Source organism: Gavialis gangeticus, unplaced genomic scaffold, assembly GCF_001723915.1.
Source record: "Gavialis gangeticus isolate Ggan-Ray unplaced genomic scaffold, GavGan_comp1, whole genome shotgun sequence".
NCBI classification, from domain to species: domain Eukaryota; kingdom Metazoa; phylum Chordata; order Crocodylia; family Gavialidae; genus Gavialis; species Gavialis gangeticus.
This window is the reverse complement of record NW_017729032.1, coordinates 101,011,356-101,021,296: the sequence shown is the minus strand read 5'-3', so window position 1 is coordinate 101,021,296 and position 9,941 is coordinate 101,011,356.

Below are 9,941 nucleotides of genomic sequence, written 5' to 3'. Positions count from 1 at the left end.
CCCTTACGACCCTACTTCTATGATTCTATGATTCTATGAGCCCCCAGAAGCCCTGACAGCTGCTACAGTAGCTGGTGAGTGCAGGGATTTTGTTTTGTTTTGTTTTTTTAAAGAGCTAGGATGCTGGGGCTGTGTGGGGCAGCTATTAACGGGGTTGGGAGAGTGGGTGGGGGTCGGGGGGTGCTCAGGGGGGCTGAGAAGCAGGCAGGGGATGGAGCCTGGCAGGGCCCCACCCATGGTCCCCTCCCCACTCCTCCAGTTCCCACTACCCCTCCCCCTACTTACCAGTATGGAGTCTGGGTCCAGCTCCCTGCAGCAGCGAGCGGGGATGCCCAAATCTTCGAAAATCTCTGAATCTTTTCTGAATTGTTTTGGAGAGCTTCAAATCGCTTTGGACCTTTTTATTGGTCTCCTGATTCAATTCAGATTTGGAGATTTGGCCACCGAATCTGGCCGAATCTCCTCCGAATTGCATCAGCACCTAAAGCTTTGCACAGCCCTATTACTTAAGTTGTTGACCAGTCTCTTTTCAATTTTTTGCTCACCTAATATCTGCTATAACGACCCCCTCATTCCTTTAGTATTTTTAAATGTCTCATGTTGTCCACGTAAGTTTTACAGTAATTTGTGCTTGTAAATGATATTGGTTAGTCTTCATCAGTATGTTTAAAGGTTCTGATTTTCATGTCATCTTTTGAGGTGAATCATGTTTTGATAGTTTCATATTCAGCTACTATACCAACCCCAAAGCACTTCAGCTGACTTTTTCTGAAAACTATATTTTTCTAGATTCATGCATAGATGAGCAAATACAACAAAAATATTACTGACTGTTTTTTTCCATTTGTAACCTTTTGTTCTAGTATTAATAATGATTGTTGTTATTAATATAAATGTCTTACTCATGGTACTGACTTATCCATTTTATATGAATGTTTTCTTGAAAAAATCAATAAAGGAGCTTTTCAAAGAGAATTGAAGAATTGTTTGTGAATCTATTCAGTTATTTTCTATAAATATTTTATAAAAACCCTATTTTTGTCCATAAAAATGTTTGCAAAAGTACAAGTGTTATGGGTACTAGTGAAAATATACATGGAAATGCATATATGCATGAATATTTATATTGAAAATGTGTGTGTGGCCTGAATGGAAGATCATCCAGACAGGAAACAGAAACAATGCAAAATAACTCATGAAGAAGCACAAACAGTAAAATAGTGAAGGCTCCCAAAATATATACCTTGAGCAATCAACATGAAATTTGATCACACAAAAGATTTCCAAAAATGCTGTATATAACAATTGATAAAAATCACAACCTCAGACACGGTGGAAAAACAAAATTGATTAAATAAGAGTAATAAATCATTTACTATGAACTGTTCACTGCTTCTAAGTAAACAGCTTAAATTTTCAGCAGTGACTATTTAGAGTGTGGTAGTATAAGAGATATATTGGTGTTGTGATGGTCCAGCAATTATGCGAGAGGAAAGGATATTTTAGGGTGATATCTTTTATTGGACGAACTATGTAGTTTGGATAAAGTTATACAAGCTTTTGAATGCAAGACATTCTTCACCAGGTATTTAGAGCATCTTATTTTGTGGGGTCCACCTTGAAATGCCTTAATAGCACCAGGTACCTAGAAAAAAATGTTGCAATCAGTAAGTACTGAGCAACCATCCACTAAAAAATTGCTCTGTTCATTTTATCTCCAGAGAGGCAACCACAGTTTGAGGTACCTACAATCACTGTTCTCTATTTGAAAAACTAAGGAACTATATCTTTAATGAACACAGTTTATACATGTGTTTTCAGAGACTCACAAAACAAGTGTCCCTTTTTCACAGAGTAAAAAAGATGGATTTGAACTGGCACAAGCTTTCTTGTGACATTTCCCCCAATTTGGAGCTCTGTGCTTTCAACAGTATATCTCCTGCACAAGATTAAACTAATCCACACATATCTTAGTATATTTATAGGAAATATCATTCCCTCATGGATACCTTTCACTGATGTGGGTAATTTCTATTTTTAGTTGAACTACATATTTACTGAGCTCTGGTACAAGTGTTTAGTTTCAGATTTGTAACACAGTAGGCTTTTCAATGACCACCAATTTTCTCAGCATGTCATGATGAGTGACAACAAAACAGCATTTAATTCAGGATATATGTTGTTTATTTTGGGACTTCTAAAATGATGCCAGTTTTACATTTCAGACGGTGTATGCTTTGTTTAGTACACGCACACACAGAGAAATATGCTTTCTTTAAAATTAGCAAATAATAGCAATGTTTGCAAACCACAACCATGATAAAAATTATTCTATTCTGGTTCTTTCTCTGTGCCCATCACTATGATATCTGTAAGCCTATCTGTACCAGATACATCTCTGTCACCATAGCTCTGCTGGCATAGCCAGGTTGGCAGATGTAATATACACTGGCAGGCACAGCTAGCTTTCAGCAAAGCAGCTACACCACTTTTCCATGTGACAGGACAATGCATATGGCAGGGTAGGTTTGCACCTTATATATGCTAATTAAATTAGAGATAACTGTGACCAGGAAGCCAGCGAACAGGGACTGTAAACAGGGGAAGCAGTTTGCAGGCAGTTGCTGGAGGCCAGAGGAGGAAGGAGGAGAGAAGGCAGGCATCAGATCATTCCCAGGAAAGGTAAGTGAACCAGCTGCCTGCACCTTTGGTTTTGTTGACTGTTTGTTTGGTGGGCTCTGTGTGTTTGGGGCATGGGCTCTGAGAAGCTTGGAGTGATTGCTAACTGCTGATTGTTGATTGTTGTGGGATTGTGGATGCTGTGGGATTGCTGCCTGGGCCTGACAGAAGCCCTAACAAAGGGTTTGAGTCAGTAATTCATTACCCTAGAGATGTTGTCTCCTACTTCAGCCCCCACTACAGGAGCACATGGGACACTCCCAGAGCTGGGAGCCCTCTCACTGCTCTCCATGGGTATCTAGAACAGAACCTGGTCTGGGGCTTCATACACTGGTCCATTCCACCTGTAGGAGCCCCTGGCCTATTCATTAGAAAGAACAGGAGTCTCTGCCTATGTGGTGATTATTAGGCACTGAACCAGATGACCATTTGCAATCAGTACCTCTGCCTCTCATCCCGGAGCTGCTTGATCAACTCAAAATGGTGCGCATCTTCACTAAACTTGAACTTCAGGGAGCCCAGTCCAAATCTGCCCTGGGGATGAGTGGAAGACTGCTTTTTGAACTTGGTATAAGCACTCAGAACACCTAGTCATGTTCTCTGGGCTCACAAACATCCTGCCTGGTTACTTTGTGACACTTCACTAAAGATGTGCTGTGAGACCTGCTGGACCAGTTTGTAATTGCCTACCTTGACTACATACTGCTTTTAATTGGCAGACCCTAACCAACATTTAGCACATGTCCAAACAGTGCTGGAAAGACTGTGTCAACATAACTTTGTTACAGACTTAGACAAATGGGCATTTAATCTACAAGAATTGAGTTCCTTGGATTCATTTTATCCCCTGAAGGCCTGAAAATAGACCCTTGGAAGGCTCAGGGCATCTGTGAGTGTAAAGCCCCCTGGAATGTCGAGGAAACTTCAAAGATTCCTGGGGTTTGTGAAGTTTTACCACAGATTCATCATAAACTTTGTCCAGGTAATAAGTCCTCTCACTATGCTATCGTAGAAGAATGTCCAGTTCTGGTGGTCTAGGGAGGAGTATTAAAACAACTGAAATAGGCTTTCACCTCTGCTTCTGTGGTTGCTCATCCAGACCCTGTCCTGCATTTCATAATAGAAATGGACACACATAGCATTGCCATAAGTGCAATACTCTTCCAACAGCAATGCCCAGAACAGACCTCACACCCCTGAGCTTTCTTTTCCCAAAAACTTACCCCAGCAGAACAGAATTACAAGATCTCCTGGACTGTGAACTGCTGGCCAGGTCTGGCCAGACTAACAATGCTTTGTGCAAGCCACAACTCACTATTAACAGGCTACCGCAGAACAGCCACAACCTCCTGACTGGTCGCTTGATACTTTTGGTAGCTACACCTGCACAAGACCAGTCCGAGACTTTGTCTACTCCTGCAATCTTTGCGCTGACGCTAAAAGATCCACACAGAAACTGTGTGGGCCTCTCCAGCCTCAACCCTGTTTCTCTCATCCTGGGTCTGCTATTTCATTAGACTTTATTGTAGAGATGTCTGAATCCAACAGATACTCCACTGCCCTCAGCCAAAGATGCTGCCTAATTATGGTTGGACCATGTTGTTTGCCTTCATGGCTTCCCAGACTACATAACCTCTGACTGTGGGCCCCAGTTTGTCTCCTGATTTTTGGCATGAGGTCCTGAGCCTGCTGGGAGTCCATGCCCAGTTCTCATCCACGTACCACCCACAAACAAATGTTCAAGCCAAGAGAACAAATCAGATACTAGAGCAGTACCTCTGGTGTTAACTCCATGTCCAGCAGAACAAGTGAGCCACCTTGCTAGCACTTGCAAAGTTCATCCACAATAACTCCACATGTGCTTTGACTCAACAGACTCCATGCTTTGCTAATTATTGGTTCTACCCCCACCCTACCTGCCACCCCCGATGCCCCTGCAACTCTAGACTGGGTATAACGTGCAGAAAGTCCAAAAAGAACAAAAATCTACCTGGAAAAGGTGAAACAAGTTTATAAACAACATGTAGACCAATATAGTCAACAAGGGCCTGCTTACTCAGTAGGACAAAAAGTATGGCTATTAGCAGAACCCCTCCACACCCACTGCAGAAACTGGACCACAGATATATTGGCCTTTTCCATAACACCCAACAAATAAATCTGGTCACCTTTGAATTGCAGCTCCCACCAACACTAAAAATCCATCCAGTATTCCATACGTTCCTGTTTAAGCCCAACACTGAAAACTTGCTCCACCACTGGTCTCAGCCTCCTCTACCACTCGTAATGGCTCAGAGTCAAGGAGAATACTTAGGCCACAACACTCCAGGCTCAAGGTAGATATTATTTCATGGACTGGGAAGTTTATGGGTCAGAGGAATGTATGTGAAAGCCCATGGAAAGTGTCCATGCCCCCAGTAGAGTGAAAAAACATAACTCCGTTGGTGGCAGTAAACTTATACAAGATATGAATTTAGACCAGCAGTCCCCGGAAGGGGTTTTAGGCTGGTAAATATCAGGCTGTGGCTTTGAACATGGGGCCTCAGCTTGCCTAGCATAGCAACTCATCCTGGTTGGCTGTCAACACAGAAGAGTGTTAGGGTGGACACAGGTGGGCAGAATCCTCCCACTGGGCTTCACCACACACCTACTCCCTGCAACTGGAGTGGCCAGCCAGGGTCAGCTGACCCTTCACCTTTTCCAGTATAAACCCCTGACTTGAAAAAGGCAGTGTCTGGGCAACCAGGTACAACCCTGTATCCAGCACTGTTGGTTTGTGCTGCTACTGGCTTCCTGACCAAGTCTTTGGATACCTAACCCAGCTTGCCCATGGACCTCAAGTCTAGCCTGATCCTTTATGTACCTGACTTAATCCTGGCTTAATTTCATGGATAACTGACCCAGGTAGCCTTCTGACACTGACCCTCTGTATCTCTGACACCATTTGCTGGGTGGATCTTCTGGCTTCTTGAATTCCCTACATTCCTACTCAGCACATGGCCCTTGGACCTGAGCTCCTTCTCCTGACCTTGAAGTAACCCCTAGACCTGGCTGCTTATGACCCAGCATGACAGGGCTCCCCCTACCCCAGCAGTAAGGCAGGATGGAATCTAATGCATGATCCCACTCTGATTGTGTAGATTGTGCATTAGATCCCATTGCACCTTTTCCTGCATGTGTAGAGAGCCCTTGGGTTTCTCAACAGTAAGAAATGTCCTTCCCTGACTAGTCTAAATAGTCAAGTGTTATTCTTGCAGGTCCCTTCTTTTAAACTGTAAACTAATCATTGCCTGGTAGGCCTCATATTTAACATACTCAAGTGGATGCTGATTTTTCTCTCTTCCCCCCCTGGGTAATTTAGCACTCTTATGCTATTTAGTCTCTCCCAGGTGTAAAACTCATTATGCAAGCCTGGCCTGATTAGAACATAAAAGAAATACACTTTATATTAAATACCACAGGGCATATAAACATAGCTTGATGCTACCTATACATAGAGACTACACATTCTATATCATTAAAACAAACTCAAGAAAACAAGCTTGCATTTTCATGTCTCGGATACTGGAGCTGCTATGACTTTCCATGCATGGGGTGCCCCTGTAGTTGGGAGATTACAGCAGATGGTCTCTCAGCTGCAAGGTGCTGGGGCTCTGAGGGAGGGCTCCCAGCTGTGGGAGCATGCTTCTTGCTGGTAGAGGGGGAGCCTTGCACCAGCAATAATGTGTGATGGGATCTGATTCACGATTGTGCGGATTGCACAACAGATCCTATCGTACCTTTACCTGCATATGTGAAGGTGCCCTAAGTGATATAAAAAGAATAAAGTGCAAAAACAATTCCTTGAAAAGCAGCTTTCCTACCTTATTTTGATATCAACCAAGCTCCCCACCAGCTTTTAGTATTTATAGTAAATACCTGGGCCATTGCCTTCAGGAACCTACATTCTAACACAGCTGAAAAGATACGTAAGTTTAACTTCATAAACAAATATAGGGTTTAGGGCATCCTATGGGGTGGGGTGGGGAGGGGCTGATGCAGTGTAGTCTGTGTGCTGGGGAATACTGTGATGCAGTCAGCTGAGGGTGGGGGCCAGGGTGCCTTCATTAGCAGGGAAGCCTGCAGCTGGGGAATTGGCCCATGCCATCTGGTCCACAAGGATCCAAGGATCCCTACAGAGCCATATGCATGCACAGTGAAGGGGGTGGATCTGTGAGCACATATGGTACTGCAGGGGAAGCGCCCATTTGGTGCATGGTGCAGCAAGGAAACTACCTGTGCATGCAGTGCAATGCTTGTGGCCGACACTGGTACAATTCTGGCTGGTGTGGCTTGTGTGGGCCCCCAGCTACTTAAATCTTGGATGGCACTGGTCTGCTGTAATACCCAGGTCCTTTTCTGCTAAACTGCAGGCTAGCCAGTCATGCCTCAGTCTGTACTGGTGCATGTGATTGCTTAATCTTGAATGCAGAACTTTGTGCTTGTCTTTATTGATCTTTATTAGATTGATTTTTGGACCATTTTTCCAGTTTATCAAGGCTATTCTGTATCCACGGGATGCACAGCATAGCCCTGAATATTAGATTGGGTGTGTGGGGTGATTGAGCCTGCAAACCAGCCCTACACCACTGTTCTAGACAGACAAGATAAAGGTTAACATCTCAGCATCTACATGTGCACCCCTATTAGTACGCAGGAAACTAATAAACTCCACAGAGTAGTACTTGTAAGTACGAGTACTACTCTACTGCAGAGTGTTTTCATGTGCAGATGCACACAAATAGATGCTGACCCAGCTGACTGGGGCATGAGGGTGCTTTAGTGTGGGGGCTGCCTGCTGACTAGCCCCCCCCTTGTGCCCCAGCCAGCCCCTCCGCAGAACATTGAACCCAATTAGAGCAGACCTGGGCTGGCATGCTTACCTCCAAAGCCCCCTGACAGCTTAGGTTGATCCAACTGGGCTCCACATGCTGCACATGAATGAACTCCAAAGCTTATCACTCCAAAGTTAATTGCTTGTGGGTGCATGTTAAAACAGCGCACCTGGGAGCAAAAAACTCCTGAGCAATAAACTCCAGAGTTTATTCATGTACACTTATTGCGAGTGTAGACATGGCCAATGTCTAATGTAACTTGCAAGCATCCAGTAACAGGGCGGTCTAGCCCTTAACTGGAAGAAAGCAACTCTGTTGTAGAAACCGAGCTGCAGATGGTTAGCTAATGAGAACCTACGCAACTAGCAGGTAAAAACCCAGAGGAGAAAGCAGAGAGTAATAAGCTGCATGAAGGAGCAGTTTATGGACAGGAGGCAAACTGGTACCTAGATAAAATTGCTACCTGGGAGGGGCCATGCTATGCAATTGGGTGACAGCTTAAGGGCCCTTTCTACTTTTCAGAGAAGGGATAGAAGTTTTGTTTGATTGATTTATTGGTTTATTTGATGCAAGACTGTGTTTGTATTTGAAGAATTGGCTGAGGAGCTCCCAAGGGGAGCAAAGCTAGCCTTTGCAGTCACACACACCCACTTACACATCCATTTTTGGTAAAAGTACTCTGTAGATGATCTTGGGGCCTACTCTCTCAATGCTTCTCAATGAACAAAAACTACAAAACCAGGTCCTTTCATTCCTCTTTATTGATCTGTTCCTTTTTTAGCAGTATGCCAAGAAATGAATTATTACATAGCTTTATAGCTAACAATGGTCTGCCCCTGCTACTTATGCTGAATACTACTCCTTCAATAAAAGTACTGCACATGAAAGTCAGTGGGGTAATTTATGGTATTGTAGCACTACTTAATGTGAGCAAAGGAGCAAATTCATGCCCCTTGTGAGCAAAGCCTCTCATTCATATAACATAGGCTAGGGCAGATATTACACACAAACCAGTTTAACTGATCAGAGACTGGAAATGCTGGAAAGGTAGCATCAGTTTCAAAAAAGGCTGAAACTGGTTTGAGATAAACCTGGTTGAATGTAGTATCAGACAACTGATTTGGCTCAGACCGGTTTATGCAATGTCTGTCCCAGACCCCTTGCTTTTTTAGTTAAATCAGAATCCCCCAGTATCCTGGCATGCTATCTGGGATGGGCAGGGCTCTGCTTCACAGCAGTGCTGGCCCCTCCCCTCTGCTCCCTGGCTGGAGCTCAGCATAGACTTGCAGGAACAGCAGAGTTTGCTAGCTTCCCCCTGCCCCCCTCTCACCACTTGCTGCTTAAGCTGAGATACCTTCCTCCTCTCTGCCACAACAGGAACCATAGCCAGCATGTGGTAGCTAGCTTATGCCCAGAAGTGTCTGTGTGTGTCTCTCTCTCTTTCCAGTTTCACTGGGACAGGCAGACAGAACAGTAACTGCTTAGGGCTTTTGGAGCTAATCAACAGGTCAGCCAGTAAGCTGTTTAAGAAGTTTGAAGTAATGTGGATAGAGGCTATTGTTTTCCTAATCAGGTGATAAAGACTGTTATTAGCCCCCTGGCTTGCTTGCTTGCTTGTCAGTTTGGTGCAGACAATATGACTAAGTGGGGAGAGAGATTGAAAAGCTCTGTCACATCAACAGATGCACGCACTGCACACTCCCACTTGCCTCAGAGCGCTAGCCCAGGACTGGGGGCTGGCGACACTCCCATCCCTTGAGCAGCCAACGGGGAAAAGCCTGGGACTGTGCAGGCAGACCTCTCCAATGAGAGAGTCTTGCCAGGGCCTGGCCATGCCCACCTTAGCTTAGGTCCTTGCAGAAGGGAAGGGAGGGCTGCTCTAGCACCCCCGGGCTTCTAGCTTGAGCCACTGCAGGCATGTGCCTGAATTTCCTCAGCACAGAGAGAATGTCTGTCCAGTTTCAAACCAGTTCAGCCTAGTCAGGTTAGACTAACCTGAAAAGATTGAATTAATTCAGGCTCAGGCTTTTTGAATGTCTGTTCTTAGCCACAGAAAATGGACTCCAGTCCAGAAGTGCAACAGCTGATCTGATGATATCCATATATGTTTCTGTATAGTGTACTAAGCAGATCAAAGCATAACCTGCATTTATTAGAGCAGTGGTCTCCAAACTTTTTTGATTGTGCACTCCCATCAGTAAAAAAAATTTTGAGCACACCCCCCCAATATAAGTATATTTATTTATTTATTTATTTATAAATTATATACATGTACTACTCAGTGTAACACTGTGCAAAGTTTGGAGACCACTGTACATTGTACTACTGTACCTCCGCGTTGTGGAACTTGCACTCTTCCCTCAGGATACCTCACGTACCATATGTGAC